Source organism: Harpia harpyja, chromosome 2 (assembly GCF_026419915.1).
Source record: "Harpia harpyja isolate bHarHar1 chromosome 2, bHarHar1 primary haplotype, whole genome shotgun sequence".
NCBI lineage: Eukaryota > Metazoa > Chordata > Aves > Accipitriformes > Accipitridae > Harpia > Harpia harpyja.
The window spans coordinates 71,413,966-71,435,447 of NC_068941.1; the positions used below are offsets into that span (position 1 = coordinate 71,413,966).

At 36.0% G+C, this 21,482-nt stretch overlaps 1 protein-coding gene across 9 annotated transcripts in view; it reads left to right on the forward strand.

The window, feature by feature from the left end:
- Nucleotides 1-21,482, forward strand: part of KCNIP4 (potassium voltage-gated channel interacting protein 4) — a 474,029-nt gene that overhangs the window by 239,368 nt on the left and 213,179 nt on the right. Inside the window, exon 1 of one of the 9 annotated variants that reach the window (XM_052780362.1) lies at nucleotides 17,698-17,717. The exons of the other annotated variants lie outside the window; for them this stretch is intronic. The gene's annotated coding sequence lies outside the window, so the exon portion shown is untranslated. Of the gene's footprint in view, nucleotides 1-17,697; nucleotides 17,718-21,482 lie in introns of those variants that run through there. 9 annotated transcript variants of the gene reach the window in all.

The following is a 21,482-nucleotide window of genomic DNA, read 5'->3' on the forward strand; positions in this document are numbered from 1 at the left end:
TAGGTTGTGGGTTGCAGAGACTTCATCTCTAGGTTAAATATTATTTTATGATGTATTGCACTCACTTAGATCACAGTATGCTTTCTGTGGTTTTGCCTAGTTGCCTTTAACTGCTGAGTGGGTTTACTGTTGTTATAAAAGTATTTTCAAATAGAGGTTTTTAATACTGTATGACAGCTCCTAAAGTGATAAGTAGCAGAACAGATTTATTCACTCTCATGGGTTGTGGATTGCACAGACTTTGTCTCTAGGTTAAATATTTAACTCTTCGTAAATCAGGTTATATCCTCTTTAATAAACTTTACTGATTTTTTTAAAACAGTAATGTGTAAGGTGTAAGGAGTAATGTAGTGATACCTAATCAGAAAAGTTTGTTCCTAGATATATCTAGATATAAATTTAAAATTAATCATATTTCTTCTTGTATGGCAAGTTTTTCCAAAAGTCATTCACAATTGAAATGAGATACAAGAACTGAGCGCGTTGAATGTAAGTATGTTAGCATCTTAAGATTATGCAATATTCAGGATATCAGTTTATGTGATTTCAGTATACTTCTAGTACTTTTCTGAAAAGATTGTGATTGATTTTCCAAAGCTAAATCACTTATTAATCAAACAGCAAAATAAACTCCTCTTCATCAGTGCAAGCATTGAAACCTACACCATTAGGGATAAGGTTCAGAGACGAATTGTGAAGGTTGTGAGTGATCAAAAAGATTTGCATAAGAATACCCTGTTTTTTAGGAAATACTCTTACAGCAGTTAGTACCACTAGCAGGAAAAAAAAAGAAGGCATAGAAGTAATCATATATGTTACTGTGAAATGTGGATTCCATGTTTCTATGTTATATCTATCTAATCTCCTTGTTTAGGAGCCCTGAGAGTAGCAGTAGTAGAACTTTACATCTAAAATTGTAATAATTGAATTAAATTACTGGAACACTTGATTCCTCTAAAATGTCAAAGCACCTTCTAATCCCATTTTAATAATTCTGGCTATTGACAACAACTTTCCATTCATAAGCTAGAAAACAGAGCAAAACCACAGGCACATAGGGAGTTGCTTGTGATGTTTACAACTTTTTTTGAGAAGGACTGGGTATGACTGAAAATGCAGTGGAAGTTACTTGTGGTTGCTCTGAAATGAGCAGCCACTGAAGCTGTTTTGTCATCTGGGCTATGATCTGCTGGGAATTTCTGCATTTCCACAGTGATGTCCCTCTTCACAGTGTTGTTCATGTATGGAAACAGAGGAATATTCATTTCAGAGGATTCATAATCACTAGCACTTCATACTAGATATAGCTTGTAATAAACATAGGGGCTTTTCTGCCATTTTTCTTTTCTTAAGATCAGTCTTGATGTGAAAGAGAGTTATGCGCAGAATTATGAAGTACGAAAGCAATCATGGACTCATATGTGAAATGCTTAGCCAGAGCTGACAGTGTGCAAAAGAAAAAGAGATGATAGAAATTTTAATATTAGCAATTTCAGGCATTCCTTAGAAGTAATTCGTTCAATTATGTCTTCATATATAACAAGATAAATTGAATTAAAACAGCTGTTGAAACAACTACTCATATTCAGGCGAGTGAGCAGTAGATAGAAATCTTTAACACAGAACTCCAGTGAAGTTTTCCTTGATTAAATATTTCTGTTCAAACAGCACTAGCAAGTCATTTGTAGGCAGCAGCATGTTATTGTAGTTGATTTGAAGCTGTGTGCACGTGAGCACCTGACCAGGTTGTGCATCCTGCATGACTGGTCGGCAGGCCACTACTGGGCAGAATAAATAAGAGGAAAGCTCTTCCCCTTCTGTTTTTTTTCATCCTAGAAGCCTCAAGTTCTGCATACAGTTTTAAAAAACAGAAATAGGCAGGTAAGAAAGGAAACTTACTAGCCAAGGGAATTTGTAATAGGTGCCTTCAGCCCTTAGTTGCCTGCTTTAAGCAGTCTTGACATCTCTGAATCATCTTCTGAAGGCTGGTCCATTGTTGCTGAAAAACCTTCTCGTGTTCCCAGGTCAGTGTCTGCTGAAGAGCTGCTTTTCTCAAGACTAATTGTCACTCCTGATGATAATCTGCTTGTCTAGTGCTTTACATCCACAGAGATCAAAGTGGTAAATACTGTAATTGCAAATGAAGAGATGTCAAAGAAATAGATGGATAAAGAGCACTCCAAGTTATCAATACAATACCTTTTGCAAACTTACTAGTTTATAATTAACCTTTTTTTAAAAGGAGAACAAAAATATTAGACCCGAGTAAGCAGAGAGTTGATCAGAGAACTCTCAGCTTTCCTCTGTGGTGAATAGCCGTGATGCAGTTCATGAACACAAGGGTCTCCTTCCTCTTGCAGTTTGGTTATTAGGCATCACATATAGAATGGGACTTTGAATAAAAGGAAATTGTCTCATCTACTATGAAATGGAAGAATATTAGAATCTTATTGCTCAGTTTTACTCTTGTAATTTTAGGTGATAACCTAGAGGATTTTATGAGAATAACCTGGGTATGAGAAAGAGATGGGGTTCCGGTCTGTTTCATCTCTCCCAAGGAGACAACTTCTGATACTTACTTCCCCTACTTACTACTGGCTACTCAAGATAGAATTTGTATTTTCAAAGTATCTCTTTTATTTATTTACTTGGAATAAGTACATGCTACATTCCTACTGTCAAAGAGCCACCATAAGCAAAGGAAAATTATATATTGCACAGTGTTTGCCTATCACTGTAAATACCTTTACTTTTATATCTTCTCCACAAGGCCTGAATTCCCTTTTAATGCAAATCTATAAATGTCCTCTAGTTACATTTATTGACTCTCTTTTTTCACTTTTTCATTATCTTAGCTATCAGTACATGTGGGTAGTATAAACTGAAATATGCACAATTTCTACCAAGTTTTGAGAACATTTATTGCTTTACTTAAGGCTGGAATAGCAAAAAAATAAATCTATGTCTTTTAATCATCAAAACCCAATAAAACTTAAATTGATGTTATGGATTTTTTAAGCGAGATATTTAAAGCTAATTAGTTTCATGTTCTACCAAGTAGAAAAGTAAACATTTTCTAAGAACATGGTTTTGTCAATGATTAGGGGAAAAATGGCACACTGAACTTGGTAGGCAGAAGAAAATAACCTGAGTAGTGAAATCAGGTGTACCCATTCTGTTTAGAAATATATTAATGCTAAGAATACTTTCTGCACTTTTTTCTTCTGTAGAATTAAAAATGCTTTACAACAGTAAATAGAATTATCTCCTGATCTATCCAAATATATCGGGGAAACAAAGCCAGAGAGTCCTAAGTTTCTCAAGCTGATACATGAAGTAAAAAGGAGTTGTCAGATCATATGCTTTAAAGTCCTGTATGCCACAGGGCAATACCTTTCATCCATTGGCTTTTTTGATGAACCCCATAGCATGTTTTGACTAAACCATGAAATGTATTTGATGAAAGGAGAGACCAAGTGAGCACAAGTGATCTTTTTTATTTGGGATCTATCTGTTAAGGTCAGTGATATTCTCAAATTGTGAGAGTTACAGGCTTTCTAAAGTTAGGTGGGGTGAATCCAAAACCTTGACATGTTCTGGAGATGACAAGGGAAGAAGGAGTGGTCACTTCATTTCACAATTTCTTCCTTTTTGCTATTGTTGGAAACTAGTTTTTTCCCCTTATCTTTACCTAGTGAGTCATGTTTGTTTCTCTGCATCACTCCCAGATTCACTCTCCCTTTTAAGTAGGCACTATATGTTTTCTGGCCATGAGCTCAGTGTCAGTCATTTGGTATATGTCTCAGAAATCAGGAAGATCAACTGCACTTGTTATATTGTCTATGATGCTGTCCTTGTTGATATGCTTCCTTTTGTTCCTAATGCATTTTAGAAATAACCAACCCAAATATAAAGTCTAAAGCTTTATTCAGTAATGGATTTTCTCCTTTGCCTTTAGTTTCCTATGTAAGTTTTCTATACATCATAATTAATTCAGATTGTTATTTCCCTTTTTTCCATGTGTTCACTATTACTCTCACATTTATGACTAATGTAGGTACTATACCACAGAAGGAAAATGAGTTTTTAACCAAAGTTTCTCTCTTTATTGCAGGATTGCAACATTTTGGCTATCATCTAATGCATCTTCCTATAGAATTCCTATTTTTTATTACATTTTGCTGTCTGATTTTCCCATCAGTCACCTTCACTCAAAATATTCCTCAGCTTCAGAAAGTCAGGCTTTTTGACACACCAAGGATACATGGATTTAGATATATTAGATACACACACCTTGAATTCAGACTGCATTTATTTTGCTCACATACAATGCAAAGAGATGCTCAGCTTTGGCCCTTATGCCCTTACGTTAACTTCTAGTCCACTTTTGAGCTCATGCCTTTCTAGGATATTTAACAGGGTATATTAAAGGATATATATAACAGGATATATTAAAGGATATTTAACATATAACTTACATAATATTTAGCTCAATGTCTTTTTGTTAGAAAATAGTAACTCCAAATTTTAGGAACTTTATTTCATGTGGTTTCAAGCTGGTGTCTCCCTAGTATCACAGATTACATATATTATTGCATTCTGTGGTTTGATACGATCCCTGTGAAAACCTTTGCTAGGTTTTGGTATGTCCTTGCATTGTCGTGATTATGAGCTTTGCATTATGATTAACTCAGTCTGCTAGTTGCTTTGGCTAATATCTGACCAATATACTATCTTCTGCACTCCACTGTAAGATTCCATGATCCAATTCAGGTAGACCCATGTGGATGAACATCACAATAATCACATTAAAAATGGCTTATTTCCAGTTATTTTACCTTCTCATGCTCTCGCTCGTGGAGTAAGAAAAATTAGCTGAATTTTCCAGTTTTTTTCTGTTGCCTGATTAGGTCAGTTTTAAATTTGCTAAATCATTTTAGTCCTATGTGTTCTAGTGTCAAAGGTGAAGGATTAAGCTGCATCACTGAGTGTGCTAGACAGCCTTATTGTTTAGTATTATAGTTTGTATTTTCACATTGCCCTGTGGCCCCTTCCTGAATTCTCTGCCCAAATTCCTTCACATACAATTACAAATGATTGTATATCTTCTTTAAGTTATAAAGAAGATCTTATGTTCTAGCTATTGGTTCTTAAAGAAGATCTTGTGTTCTAGCTATTGTTGGGTTTTGTTTTTTTTATAGGAGAGTTCTTCCTTTAGTTGTCTGACCTATTTCTCTGGTAGCTATTGATGAATTTTTCAGCACCTGGTAGAAAATTCAGTCCAGCCAGACTGAATGCTGCCTAAATCTAATGAGGCAGATGATTTAATCTGATACAACATCTCTATTTTTACTTTCTGCAGCCATTTTCACCAGTGGTATCTCTAGAAGTAATTTCTGATTGTAGTTGTCCAATCTTTATTTCTGATAGCCCTTACTGTCATTTTCTGATAACACTACAGAAGCATTAATATATACACTTCTCCAGGCACATTCTCTTTTTTGGATCAATAGTCCAGAAATTATTCTTCTTCAAACACAGAAAATCTTGGATCATCCAAAGCAGGCTACAACAGCTATCTTCTCATTGTTGATAATGTGAGATAATGAAAGAAAAAGAGATTAAATCAGGTGAATACCTGCTTATTAACCAGATATTTATTTCCCAGTAGTTATGTCAAAGTTATTGTAGGAAATACTGTGTACTTTTACATAGAAGAAATATGATTGTAAGTTTAACACTTATTACTAACAACAAATTCTAATACAGAAAACTCCAACAAAGTAAATCTGTACACCTGAAACAGAAAACAGAAAGGGTTATTAGAGAAGTGAATTGTTTAAGACATGCAGGAAGATATCTTCACTGGACATATGCATTATGGTAATGCATAACACTCACCAAATGTTGTAGGTACATCAGAATAGACTCTTGTACCCCAGGGTCTACCCCTACATCAGGAAGGTTTGACAGGGAGGCACAGACCTGATTCACCTTCTCTTTCCCTATACTTTGAGTAAATCTCGTTTGGTTTCACCTTTTATGACAAACTTAATTTCCAAATTACATTTTGTATAAATAGTTTTATTTAAATATCCCTGTTGGAGGGGAGCAGATTGAGTTACATGAAATCCACCTGACACTGGTTTTTTTGGTCCCCCTATTACCCTTTTCCATCAGGCTGACAATGTTTTGTGTTCAGCGATGGCTTGCTGTCGCAAAGGCAATCATGGCATTACATACACAGCTAAGAAGTTATATAATCTTGTGTTGAAATCATTGATGGGATTGTCCAAATATATGAGTTTCTGTGCATGCATGTGATGAGAGGGGAGAGAAAAAGTTCTGGAGAAAGTCCTAATGACCTACAGCCCAAAACTGTAAGATATGTTACTTTCAGGGTGAAGAAGAAGATGAGCTATGTGCAGTATGTAAGCAGTGTCACACCTCAGAGTTTCATGAATATTTGCTGGGACACTTATAAAAAGAGATGCCTTTTGGACCCCTTACATTAGCCATACTCACTGTCTCTCTGGCTTAGCACAAATGAATAACTGATAAGACACTTCGTCTTGTAGAAACTACTCTTCTAGCCGAGTCCTCAAGAATGCCATTTTTCTACCTAAACTATCCAATATACATAAGTAGTTTTAAGCTATACCTATACTTTTGAATACTTCAACCCATAGGTTAACGTTGTGCCTATATTACAGTATTGTCAAAACCCTGTTGTTACCAAGATTAGCATTTTCTTGAAAAAGAGTCTTGAGTCCACTAATGCATTATGAGGATGCATATTAAAACATGCTTATTACCAAGTTTGCAAATATTTCAAAGCTCATGTAATACATTTCAAGGTTAATTGCTACTGTTACCTCCATTTAGAAAACCTTATGCCCTCTCTTGTATTAAAGATAAAATATTATGCAAGTATGTGTGTATATCTGCGGTATACATAAGGAGTATTGGAGTAATTTTATCCAAAACTTTCTTTAACACCTTGACTGATAAGGTGACACAGCATGTAACATCAGTGAGGCCCAGAAATTAACTATTCTCCCCTCCCACCCTGGTTTTCAAAAAGTCTTTTCAGAAGATCAGTCATCTTGCAGCTCACATGTTATTTGTTGTTCACCTGACCCATTTTCTTGGAAAATACCTGGTTGAGGATTTCAAATGCAGCAAACAAGCCATCTAGAAATTGATCTGTTCTTTTGGTAGCAGGAGCTCATACTCAATCAGCGTTTTTTCTAACTCTGTCTCTGACAAGTGATGGAGTGGCTGTAGGTCACCAGGAAAGTCAATCGCTGCTGGTGGAAAAAATCATCTATATACAGCCACCTCTTGCCTGTTTCTGAGGAGCTTTCAGGAACAACAGAAACAAGACACGGCCTGCATAAGTTTCTCTGATGGTGGCAGCCCCTGCTCATGTGTTGTGCCTAAAATGCAGGCAGAGATTTGTCTTGTAGTGCGTGTATAGTGAACCTGGTATTTCTGGAAAGCCCAGATTCGTTCAGATAATCCATAATGCTCATGTGCAGTAACTCTGTTCCGTGGGAGGATGAGACGATATTCTGCCGCTATAGGAGGGTGTAGTCTGTCCACTTGGAAAGTAATCTATCATCTGAGTAAAGTCCTTGACTATTTTTTCATTAGAAAGAACTTTTTTTCACACCGACTCAAATTTTATTTAGCCTTAGGATATACGTGTTAAATATTTAAAATACATTAACATGCCATCTGAGTTACCTCCTTTGAAGTCTGAGATTTAAATTTATATTTGCAGGACAGCAAAAGTACCTGTACCCTCAAAAAAATGTTTGCCACTGAACACCTAGCAAAATCCTAAGGATAGGAGGTGCATTGGAAGTCTGCCTTGCTTCATTTGTAACTTGCAGCTGGTGATAAAAGGAATTTTACACAGTTTGAGTTTTCTAAATTTTTAATATATTTGAACAAAAATTACCTTAATGTGTTCATTATGTATATTTTATACAACATCAATCTAGATTGTCTTAATTAACTTTGAATTTAAGACTTCTAAGACTTATTCTACAAATAAAAGTCCTGCTCTTACACAACTGTGGCAATGTAAATGCCATGCTTGAAAACCATTTGGTATTTGAAGACAAGTTAGAGCTCTCTCCCTCTTAGTCATCATCACAAAGCTCAAGAGTTCACATTCTGGCCAATTTTAAGGCTGGATAAGTAATCTGAGATGAATCAGGTTACCAGAACATGAGTAATTGTTTTCAGAAGTAAAGAGATATAACTGAAGGCAGAATATGGTGCTGAAATTGTTGTTTAGCAAGTTCGCTATTGAGATATAGTGAAATGTAGTTCATTTACCCACAATCAAAATATCTTTAATAGTTCAGCAATAATAAAAATGTCATTAAGACAGGAAGGAATTCTCAATCAGCTCAGATGCTGACCCATTCAGTGAGAAGACATCACCTTTGAATTATCACTGCAAAAATCATAATAATCTGCTAAAAGTCATACTTTAAATGTTACTTATTTTTCTCATAGAATCATAGAATCATTTAGGTTGGAAAAGACCTTCAAGATCATCGAGTCCAACCATCCAACCATGCCCACTAAACCATGTCCTGAGGTGCCTTGTCTACGCGCTTTTTTAATACTTCCAGGGATGGTGACTCAACCACTTCCCTGGGCAGCCTGTTCCAATGCCTGACAACCCTTCCAGTAAAGAAATTTTTCCTAATATCCAATCTAAATCTCCCTTGCCTCAACTTGAGGCCATTTCCTCTTGTCCTATCTCCAGCCACCTGACAGAAGAGACCAGCACCCACCTCACTACAACCCCCTTTCAGGTAGCTGTAGAGAGCGATAAGGTCTCCCCTCAGCCTCCTCTTCTCCAGACTAAACAACCCCAGTTCCCTCAGCTACTCCTCATAAGGCTTGTGCGCCAGGCCCCTCACCAACTTGGTTGCCCTTCTCTTTGCTTCCTTCCCATTCTTTTACAGGTTTATTTTAAGAAGCAGTTGCTTTCTGAATGTTAGAATTTGTTGACTGAGCCAATAATTAATAGACCTAAAATATTCCTATTTAAAAAGTAATCTCACTGTAAAAACCCAAGTTAAAGATTTATCACGACATGTTTTGACAAGCTGGCCCACCATTTAATTACTTTCAATGCTAGAAATGTGTATCTGCTTTTGGCTTTTGTTGCTGTTTTGCTCAGATCTACCTATGTAATTCCTTTGCCTGTTCTTTGCTAGATGTAAAATACTATGTATCATCAGATATCTTTAATCTTTGTAGATTATTTTTTAATCTGTGTTTAGGAACTTCTTCACCTTTTTCTCTTAGAAACTAAGTAAGTAAAACTACTTTAGCACTTGTACCATTTGCTTTCCAAATTCAAAATAAGTTTTGTGGTTCTTTTCTGAACCTTTTTTAGTTTTTGATAAACTTCTTAGGGGACTGATCTTCTAACTGGACACAGGATTCAAAACTGGTCTCAGACGGGTCAGAGGTAAGAGGTAATATACCTGCCTTGCCCATAGTTGATAATTTACCACTAATGCATGTGAGCAATAATGAGCTCATCTTATACTTTCATGTAAAACAGAGATATTCACGTTAGTGATTCTACACAGAACTAAAGACAATGGTGCATTCCTATCTTTTTCATTAGAAGAGCTTATTAGAAAATCTTTGGTAATTTTATTTTTTTCCTTTGAAATAACGATATTAAAGGTTTGACTTTCTCTTGTGAGGCCTGATATGGAGTACAACAAGTGTACCACTTCCTGTGGTTTTGTTCGTCTTAAATTAGCCTACCATAAAGAATGAAATAACATGTTGAATTAGGAGTGCTGCTTCAGAACTGTTCCATTTGTTACTCGGTTATCAAACTAACTTTTAGAAAAAATTAATCTGCAGTTATTTATCTTTATGAATATAGGTGAGTATAAGGATGTATTTTTTTCCTCTTTGGAAGATCCCCATTCCTCCCATTTTTACCTTTTTTTCCTTCTTAAAGATTTATTACTCTGGGAATTTTCCTCCTGATAATAAACCTGCAGTATCACTACTCTTAATTTTTAGAGAGATATAAAATGTAAACTTTTCATGCACAGATTTTTATTTTTCTAAAGTTCTGTAGTGAATATTCATTGCAGTGGTGAAGTAACAAATTCAATATTGGTATATTTTCTATATTCACTGACATTTTTAGACATCACTGTCTTATGTGGATGTATAGAATCAGGAATTACAGAAGTATAGTTCCAAGTACCATGTTTAACACTTTGTGCGATCAGTATCACTACTCAGATTAAAGCAGATTTCTTTTTTTCTTGGGGGGGGAGCTTTTTCTACTATAATTGAAGAACAGTAGTGAAACTATAACTTTTTGTTATCATAGTATTAAATGTTTTCCGTTGTTTAAAATATGATGGTCTCAGTAACCCAGTACACACTTATTTGGATCTAGTTGAAGCTGATTACAGCCTTGACCTCAGCCTGTTTCTTGGAAGTGAGCTGTAATTGGCAAGTAATTCAAGACCTCGAGCACTGCCCTTGCCAGGCAGATACAAGGTAAAAAACATCCCCTCTCATCCATCAGATAGCTTGTCAGTACAAGGTCTTTTCTCAAATAATCACTGAAGGGAATGATTACCTTTCTCTGAGTCAACCACAGGTTCAGCCTGGCCGGGTTTGGACTCTCAGATATCTATTTTTCAACAGCGGACATAGGTGTGAGTGGCTATCTTAGTGAATGGCAAAATTCAACAGGTGGTGAATCAGTCTGGTTTGCAACTGTGTTTTGTAGTGCCATAATCTTAAGCATAGATTGTGTTATTGAGTCCTCGTGGTCATGGAAGAAACACGTTTCTTTTCTAGTCCTGTGACATCGTGCTTTAAGGATAAGGGAAGCGTGTGCAATAGTGCCACAGAAATAAAAGCGTACGCTTTGGCATTCCTTCATGCCATGACCCATTAGGAGTTAAGTGCTGGTTATACCCACAAACTTCTTCAGCATCTATAGAAATGATGGGATTTTCCTGACTCAATAGAAGCTGTGAGAGTGTTCCTCTCTAATTGAAAAAGACCTTCATAAAGATTGTACCATCAGACATCACTTAACAATGCAAAGATCCATTCAGTCCTACCTTCCGCTCTTGTCCATTTCACTCTTAACACTCAAGAATCAAACCTTGAGCACCCGTAATGACTCCAGGGCAACTTTACATCCACCTGTAATTTTCATTTGATATTCAGAATGAAAATGCATTTGCAGTTGTGTTCAGCAGTCAAGTCCTCTGAATTTCATTTTTGCTACCTCTGTACGGATACCCACTGGTCTCAAGAGCAGCAGAAAAGGGTTGTATTGATACTATCCAGTAAACAAACCCACCAGTTCTTTTTTTTTTTCTTTTTAATCTTTTTTTTTTCTTTTTCTATTAAAGATCGATTTCTTTGGGAAATTGAAGACATCTGTGAAATAGCAAGATTGGATGCTCTCACCTTTTGGCAGCTGGCTTTCATGTCTCTGTACAAAAGGGTGGGAATAATGTCAGACTCTAGGAAAATGAATATCTGTGCCCTTGGGTGTATGTGATTATTCTTTTCTTTTTCTTCTCCACCACTTATCGTATCTCTCTCCAGGGATGCTTCCTCAAGCAGGAAGTAGTTAATATTCCGGTCCTAGGAGCCAAATCCCCTCTCACTTCAGGAGGAAGGACATTAACAGCAGACACTTTCAGGTGACAAACAGGATCCACCTTGGGCATAAAGAGGATCAATATTTTTATTTTGAAATTCAAGTCTGAGATGACAGTACTGACAGTTACAAGTCATTGCTTGAGGAAATAACTGGTTTTAATATATGAACTTCTTTTCTCATATACTATACCTTTTAATATAATAAAGTTTAGGAAATGTCTTCAGTTTATGAAGTGCCTTATCATTTGAGTCTTCCATGTCTTCAAGCACCTTCACCAGTGTCCTGGTAGGATGACTCAGATGGAAACATTTAACAGTTTCCTGGTGAAGGGCAAAAAGAACTCAAGGTAAGAGGAGCTCTCTATACTATTATTAGTACAATATTACTAGTAAGATTACTTCATTACTATTACTAGTAAGATTGCTTCATGAACTTTCCTACAGCGGGATCCCATCTGTCTTGGGACAATTTTCAAATGCTGAAAGATCCTGAAACATCTAGGGGTATCAAGGTTGTAATGGCTTAACTAGCTTTATGGGTTTGTACTGCAGCATATTCTAAGGTTATGCTCTACACCGTATTTTATGTGCACTGCATGTAATTGTGACTCCAGCTTTATTGCGTCACAAAAATTTTGGGAGTCTGCGTATAACTGCTCCACTTGTCTATTATTTAATTTATACACTGGCAGAATGTCAGCACTTGGAATGATTTGAGGGGCAATTTTCTTTCAAATTCAGTCATTTACTTCCAATCCTACACTCTTTTCTTTGGACTAAGAAACTTAATCTGGCATTCCCTTCAGAAATTCTGCCTACTTTTTGCAGGACTTCAGCATGTGTAAACTTCATTTTCTGTCAGGTAGCACCAACAACATGGAAGTATGAGGTCCCTTCTGTAGGTCTGGGAATCAACCAGTCCTGAGAATGTTGGATATATTACATTCACGTGTTAACCTTCCAGGAGCCTTAAGTGTGTTCTTAGGCAGTCGAACTCATATCAAACAGGGAGGTCATGAGTGGGAAGTTCAAGTAAATGGAAAGTACAAGTAAGCAAGTAAGAAATTTTTGTCCCTCAGACATCTGAAGGTGTAATTGAGGTTCAGCTAGAAATCTTCCAAAGTGTAACAAGTAGATGGATTTAGGGAACACAGCTTGCTAAATCACCGTCCAGTATTAATCCATTAGCCTATGGCTGTCAGCTTGATGTGGCAAAAACATTAATATAGGTAATGACATCCATAATGCATTTGGGAATGCTTTTATCTACATCCAAAATAGTTACATTTGGTGTAGTGGCTTTGTATACTTACTGCTTAGAGTAACTAAGTAACTTAGAGTTGAGATATGCCTTTGCAAAATCCAGTCTCCTCTGAGCCTCTTTTGTGGTTTATCTACTTCAATTTGCAGTTGTTTTGTTTAGATCTATGGGCATTGATATTTTTCCTGTGCTTTCCATAGAGATCCTAGCTTTGTGTTTGCTGAAGTATAAATCTTGATGGTTTGTACCTTCCATCACGTCTGTACTGGCTGCCCAGTTTAAACAACACTTCTGTAACCTGACTTACCAGTTTTCATATCCTGCAGCCGACCCAGTCCAGCTCACAATGGCTACAGCCTTTTGCAGCACCACATATGGTAAAGCACAAATCATTCTCTAATACAGGGTTTAATTAGTTTTATTCTGAGGTGACCTCGGATGGTTTTATCTGCTGTACTTTTGCAGCCATAGTCACATGGATATGGTCACTGAACATCTTAGAGAGGTAATGGCCTTTTTGTTTGATTCACCTTGTGTTTACCTGTAACATTTATTATGGGCAATAATTGCCAACAATTTGTCAATAATTGCTTAACAACAGGAATATAGCCCACAGTTCATCATCTGGGAGAAAATGTGTGTAGAACACAAACCAGCGATGGAGTGCATGGCAGAACGGGTTTCCTTTCCACAGACTCTTTATCAGAATTCATTGGAGAAAACATAACTTTTAAGCTACCCCAAGCAAGTATTAGGTTGGGCTTTCAATGAGCAAAACAGTTATACTCAAAATTAATAGATATTTGGGTCACTGCAAAGGACCATCTCGGCTGGGAGCCTGTCTCTGACAATGGTGTACAGAGTTCAGAGAAGCAGTGTATGCTAGTCTTACTAATTCTCCAGGCTCGTCTTAAGTCTTGGTGTTACATTTGCTGCCTTCCATTTGTCTGGCATAAGAAACATGCTATAGACAGTATAGATTTTGTAATTTTGTACTAGAGTTCCCACTATATCCCCAACTAAAGGGATATAATCCTGCTTGCTACAACTTGCTACTACTCATTCATTGTATTGTTATAGTACCTTTTTTACTGATGCTTCATCTGAATTCAGAGTGTGCCTCCCTTGAATATGCAGTCTCTCAGATGCATCCTTTTTAAGCAGAAACTTCAGCATAGGATATTTCTTAACATCTTCTGTTCTGAATTATTGTAACCCCTTGTAATAATGTTCTCTTAAAAGTGTCCTGTGTGGAATGTTTTTTCCATCTATACAAAGCAACAGTAGGAATAGAGAAAAGAGCAAAGAACAGGTAGTAATACCAGGAAAGCAAGGCTGCTGATCTGGCAAACCAGAAGTGCAGACCAAACATCCTGACAAGTCAATCCATGCCATGGGGGTCTCCGCTTTCCATTTCTCACAGATGACCCTCCGCCATCCAGCAACAAGGCTGCAATACCACATTCAGTTCATCTAGACGTGGCTAGCAAGTATCTTCTACTCCCATCTCTATTTTAGATCTTCTTTAGTTATGTTTTTGGACAGTATTTTACAACAGCAGCACAAGTGTTGTTTGTTCTCGGTATTAATCACTGGGATTAATTAATTTTTGTTGGAGCAGCTCAGAACTATTCTCCAAAGCAGAATCTGAGAGGAATTTATAACTGCCCACTCTCTTCTGGTGTAGAAATGTATGCAGTTTTGATACCGGCTTTTGGGGGTCTTTAATAGATCACCTGGGACAGTGGGACTAAACCAGCTGCAATAGTCTTATAGGAAGCATTTTGTTTATGACAGGAGTAAATAGTGGTAGGTTTGTCCCCTGAGGAGTTTGTATCAGCAAATTCTGACATTGTGATTTCCCAATAAATTGTTACACACCGTAACAGGATCTGGTGCTCTTGGAAGTAACGGACGTAAGCATACTCTTTAGAAAACTTCCTTTTTATGCCTCTGTCTGATTACAACCCTTTGGCTAGTCAGGCAGTTTCTTTAAAGGTGCTCAAAGGCAGGGCTTTGCATTAAGCAAATGAATAGAGCACAACTGGAGATCCTAGGAAGAGTGTCTGTGGAATAGGGTGGTCTTAAGAGCAGCAGCTATCCAGAAGCTTTGATTTACTACCATCCATAAAAAGATAAAACCAGGACTTCCCCTATAATTTCAATGTCAGTCTTTCTGACAAACAAAAAGATCTCCACTGATGTTCTGTTGCTGGCAGTTCTATTTCCAGAAGAGGGAATGTATGCTGAAAATATGAAAAGGCTACCAAAAATTACGCAGAAACTAGTTATACCTTTGGAGTTACTAGTTTGACTCCAAAATGCAGCATTCTAATTAAAATCTCAACACATGTGATTGTTATGTAAAGCTCATGAAGGTTTCATAGGTTCATAGTAAGTTGATTTTTTGCAGTAAAAACCTGTAAGGGCTCCACTGTGCGCAGCAGTACTTTGTTTCCAGTATATCTATATAGAAGTAATTGTTCAGTGTTTGCAAGAAAAAGGAGAATTTTTTCCTGGTATGCCTTGCAAGTGATGTATAATGCATGATAAAGGGATTGCTTTATAAAGGAATCTCCTCCACATTAGAGTCTAACATGTAATTATCCATTACAGAAATTGAAATGCAATTGCTGGACCGCATATTTCAGTCCTCCTCTGTTACCCAACATTCACATTTGGTTTTTAATTGGTAATTTTCTTCTGTCTTCTCTTGGCACAACGGTTATATTTCTTGTTTTCATCATCCCATTTTGGGCTGTTTCCTACCGTAAAGCACATATAATTTTTTTCAGCAGCTTAGTGTAACTGGTAGTTAGCATGTTTCTCTTTTATACAGCTTTATGAAGATTCAGCAAGCTTGTACAGCAAAACAGGTTGTAATCTGTCGTTTATTTTCATGGTCATTGTAACTGTGAAAAGACGTCTCTGGCTTTCTAGCAAGTTTCTTCTGTTGCATGTATCATGCAGATCAGACCCTTCCAAAATTGATTTCTAAAGTGCAGCACAATTTTGGTTCTAAATAATACATTAATTAGTATCTTCAGATAAAATGTATATTTTGGCCTTATTATATGTAATTAAAACAAGCACAGCATTTTTCCTTCTTGAGTGTTTCCATTCTAGGCTACAGGAAAAGTCTCTATATTCTCAGTAGCAGTAATAGCACCATTCTGAAATTGGGAATTCCTTCAGTATTTGTTCTTGTCAACCTGGAATTACTTTGCATATTTAAAGAGGACAGGATAGAAAGAGGCAAGTAAGAAAAACTGGGAGGCAGAAAAGCAGACATTTCACTATCCTGAATTTTCTGTGACTAAGTGCATATTTTCTAAAGTAAAAAGCAAAGTCAGGCAAAATCCTTTGGTAAATTTAGTCTGATACTCAGTATATCCTGCGATTATGTCCCTACTGTGCTTTAATAGTGACTCGAAGTTTAAAACAAAAAGCAATATAAGCAGTTTGAGATTTAATCTGAAAGGAGAAAAGCATGTGATTTAACATGACAACATGATATACTGGAGTGGCAAAATGCATACTAAGGAAAGTCTTACATTGGTAAGCACAAGTGTTTGTACCTGTGTTGTCAGAACAGAAGAAAGCTAGAAAAAAGAGACCTGATCATATAAAAGAAATTACATATAACAGTCCCATAGTTTGAATGAATACATGTTAATTCTTTACATAGTAGGTTACTTTTTTCAGCACAGCAAAATTTCTAGATGTTATAGATAATATTTTCCTTTGTTTCTTAATCTTATACATTCAATAGTGACTTACAGAATAACATATATTTCAGTGCAAATAGAAGAACAATTTCTACTTATGACCCTACAGAATTCCTTCAGAGAAAGCTTTGTTTACAAAGCTTTTCAATATTCAGATGAGAAAAAAAATGATTTTCTAAATACTATAGCCATTTAACAGTTATTTGGTAGGAGCTGCATATTTCTGGCTGTTAAAGCTGTTCAACAAAGTACTTGTCAAACTGAGATCTTCATACATCATTGACTCCTAATATGTTTAAGATGTGTATTTACTACTGTAGTGTCTGTATTTGCTAAATGAAATATATTTCATTAAAAGACAGAGTAAAGCATGATTATAGTTCATGTCAGTTTGACATTTCACGATTTATTACTGAAATAATGCAGGTTACTATTTTAGAGCTGTAGTCTGAAGCAGAAACTATTATACTGAGTCTAGAAAAAATACTAAGTCCCAGGGGCTGCTGAGTCACACCAAGAAAAAGCTGTATCATTAATTGCTGTTATGCAGTTCTCCGTGGGTCTTTTATGTGGGATATTGAATACAACATTTATTCCAGAAAATTTATTCAGAAAATGCAGCTTAAGGCTTAACTCAGTGTTTCTTTCATATGGGTTTGGATAAAGCTGAAGGAAATTACTGAAAATTGGAAACATGCAAAGAAATTGAAGGAAATTGCTTCTTTCATTTGAATGAAGTTGCTGGTTCAGAAAGGAATGTCAACACTCACATGGAGGGAAAAGGAGGAAAGGAAAAGGTGACTACAGGAACACGATGTTTATTGTGTCCTTTTCAATTCAAAAGTTATAAATTTTAGAAAGAAGTGAGCAAGAGTTAATAATGCCTTGCTGACAGGCTATCTGCTTTGCTATTTTTAGCTAGTTTAGCAGGGAGCTCTCTATGAATATGTACATAGATGGTCCCAACAAACACAACCCTCATTGAACTATTTTCAAGAATGTTCCGAGAACACTAAATATTCCCTCAGAAGGTGAGGTTTTGTTATGTTTATTATGTTTTCCTGAGTTTTCTTCTAAGTTAGATTAGTTTTTGGAGAAAAGAGAAATGAGAGCAAGCTGGCCAAAGGTCAATACTTGATAATTTTATTATTAATAAAATCTGGGTCTAGTCATCCAAATATGGGATCTGCAATACAGTGCAGTAGCAGAATGCGTAATTATTTGTTGTTAGCTTTTGCTCTTTTTTTTTTGAAGATTTAAGTATGGAATTGAAGATTTTAACTTGGTGGTGAAGTCAACTTTACATTAATATCGTAAAATGGGGGTAATATAAAAGAAAGAAAATGCAGTGAGATATTGAAGGAAGAACATATGCTGTTCAGTTTCCTGCATAGGTTAATAATTAAGGCTTTAAAATAACATCCTAACTATAAATGGTTTAGAATTCAGTTCATTAAGAAATTGATGTTTTGCTTTATCTTTTTTTCCCTCCTCATTGAAAAGTGTGTGAAATCATAACATGCATGGGGGAAAGAAAGAGAGAGAATTTCTTGAAAGATTTGGAAGAGAACCAATAAGGTTTTGTCTCTCTTTAAGGTTAGCAATAGATATGGCACGTTCCACATGACTTATTTAGGTTTATTTTGGTGTGTTTTTTCTATGGTATACTAATTTCTGATGCACATTTTTCCATTAAAGGTTTTTACACTAGCCCCTCTCATTTGAATGTTGAACTCATTTTACAGAGACAATATCAAGTGCATACGTATGCGTTATTTATGAACCACAGCATTTGGTTTGTATTATCTAGAATCTATTGACAGGAGTGAACATTCCACTCTGCACATCCAGCTTTGGATGTGGGTTTTAATAAAGCATTTGTGCCAAACGTTGATTATCTGTTAATCAGCTCACATAAACCTGAACCTGAGTATCACATGGCACGTGAAAAGGGCTATTTTTAGATTCAGAGACAGTTAACGTTAAGGTAGAATTGAAATTCCAGAGATGAGCTGCTAGAAAGCTGAACTGGAAGAATACTTGTACAGGATTGAGATTTTGCTGTTTATAGAGAGCATCATTTTGCAGTCAGTAACAAACAGCTAGGTTTTAATTTTTCTGTTCTTTTATCTTTACTTGTAACAGAATCTATGAAGTGTCTAGTATGAGATTGGGGAAAATGTAGCCAAATATACAGTACTGTGATGGAAAAACTGATTACTTTCTAAATCTGGCAGAAATTGGATGGATGAATAGGATTTCCTTTTGCTCTTTTGTAAACTGAATCTGGATCTCACCCAATTTCCCTTAAAACTGACAGGTAGATATACTTTTATTTCACTTTTGTGATAATTGTGAAAGTGATAATTATCACTGTATCGTACGATGGTTTTCACTAACAAAATTCAAACAGTGTGTAACTGGAAAAGCCATATTTTGTGCCTATGTACCTGAAATGCAGTCTAAACTTTTCTAGGTTGAACAGCAAATTGAGAGCTGTGCAAGAAAAATATTCTCTGGGAGATTAGACTGAAATAATGTTTCCTGCTGCTCTTTAACATCAATAACTAAATTAAAAAACAGTCATCAGAAAAAAAAAGAGGAGAAAACTCTTTTTGATTTTCAGAAATCAGTATTTTAACTTACTAGTAGCTCTTGGTTTATGTACCCCTTAAATTCAGACTGTATCATCTTCGACCATGAAACTATTCCTCATGATGTATTTCCTCTAAAAGAACTTTGGGATTTCTAAAGTTCTTGTAAATGGTAGAGTATTGTTGACAGTATAATGATTTTGCACTGCAGATATGCTGTATATCTATTTTACTTGTGCTTGTGTTTGGTCTACATCAATAATTTCAGTCAGCTTCCAGGTGAAAAGAAAGGAGAAAGCAAAACAAAACAAATAAAAAATCCCAAGCCATGAACAGTTTCAGCACCAGTCCAGGTAATATTGCCAAGTTGGCAGGACATATACAATCTGTCATCTGTCAAGCTATTGCATTTGGTGACCAGAAATTCATTGTTAACCATCTGTTTAAATCTTTTTCACATCCTGTGGTTATACTTGTTTCATAGATGATTTTTAAATATGTTAACAAAATGTTACTGACCTAATGTGCATTAGAATAAATGAATAGATGAATCCATATGGTTCTAGCCTAGGAAGTTTTTACAACTGTGTCCTTGACCCATAGCAGATTTGGCAGTGGTTAATTAGGCAGATGGATTAGCCAGAGAGTCTCTTTACAGAAAATCCATGGAACTGAAATGATCAGTCTCTGCAGCTGTGTACCTAATAACTTTTTAGTGTATCTGGGTCAAATTCTAAAGAAATATGTAGGCTATATCTGCATCACTGTGAACAATTTATTTCTATGCACAGTATCTTATAGGGCATCATGTCATTCAGATTTGATCTGAGCCAAACTTTCTCAAAGCTAAGGAAAATTTGCCTCTGTTGGGACTTGCTCTACCTAGTCAGTGTAAGGAGGATGTTCAGAGATTTGATCTGCTTTTAGAAATGTGGTTATAACTCTAAGCCTTAATTTTGAGCTAGTGTAGTTAAATTTTAAAACAATTTTAATTCTGGTGAATATATTAATAAATAATACTGCCTTCCCAGCTGTTGATCTGACACATGCACTGAGACAAGTGGTCAGCTGTGCAGCATGTGTTTCCATGGGCAACAGCTGAAGAAGCTCATATGAGTAAAAGAAGAAAACAAGCAAAGCGCAAAATCCTTTATGAACATCTGACTGCTGTCTTAAAGCACATATTTGAAGTGTGCTTATTGACTGTCAGGAAGAAGATAAAAAATGCACATATTCATGACTTGCACTTCACCTTCTACTTTGATTTTGAAATACAAGGGGTTTGGCACTCACAGCAGTTAATGTTTAGACAGTGTGTGCCTTACAGTGTACAGGAACTAAAGCTGAAGAGTCAAATACCAAAATGTATTACAGAAGTCCATGTGACATTTAAAACCTAAACTTAATTCCAGCTAATCTGGAGATTTTATAACTAAAGTAGATTAACAGTTTATGGAATTGAAACAAAAACATAAACCCTTACAGGTAATTTTGAGGTCACTGTAGTTTTTCAATATATCAGTTAGGCATACTGAGTAAAAAAATCAAGAAATCAATGTGGAGATTATAAACTGATAATTGCATCAGTTTTGGGGGGAAGACATTACAAAGAGTTAGGACCCGTAAGTTTTAGTTAGTTTTTAATGTTTTGCTCCTTCTCTGTAGGCACATGGCCCATATTAGCCATTAATTTGTAGTTTTTTTCTGTGGCTGATCATGCCAACCACAAGCCAGTAATGAGTAAATCATGACAACCTCAGTATTCCATTTTGAAGTCAGAAATTGCAGCACAGAAAGCCTCAAGGAATAGGGCCAAATTCTCCCATCCTGCAGTCTCATGTTTTTAATTGTGAAATGCACACTTCTTCCATTAATATAGTTTGTAAGAGGGAGATAATTGTATTAAAAGTCCATAGTATTTTCTTGGTTATTCTTTTTAATAGAAGTTTTGGTGTGGTTTGTTTTTTTTTTTATTCTTTAGTTACAATATAGCATGATACTGAATTGAAGATGAGGATTAAGCACAAATAGTAAAACTTCTAAAAGTGTTTGAGTTAAGAATATAATTTCCTTCCTTGACCCATCCCTGGTCCTTATTTATTTGTTAAATACCCTGGATTTTGTGGGTCCAGGTAAGGAGTATAAGGCTGAGTAGTTTTCTCACCCATGGCTTTCCTTCTGTAAGTAACTCTAGACACACTG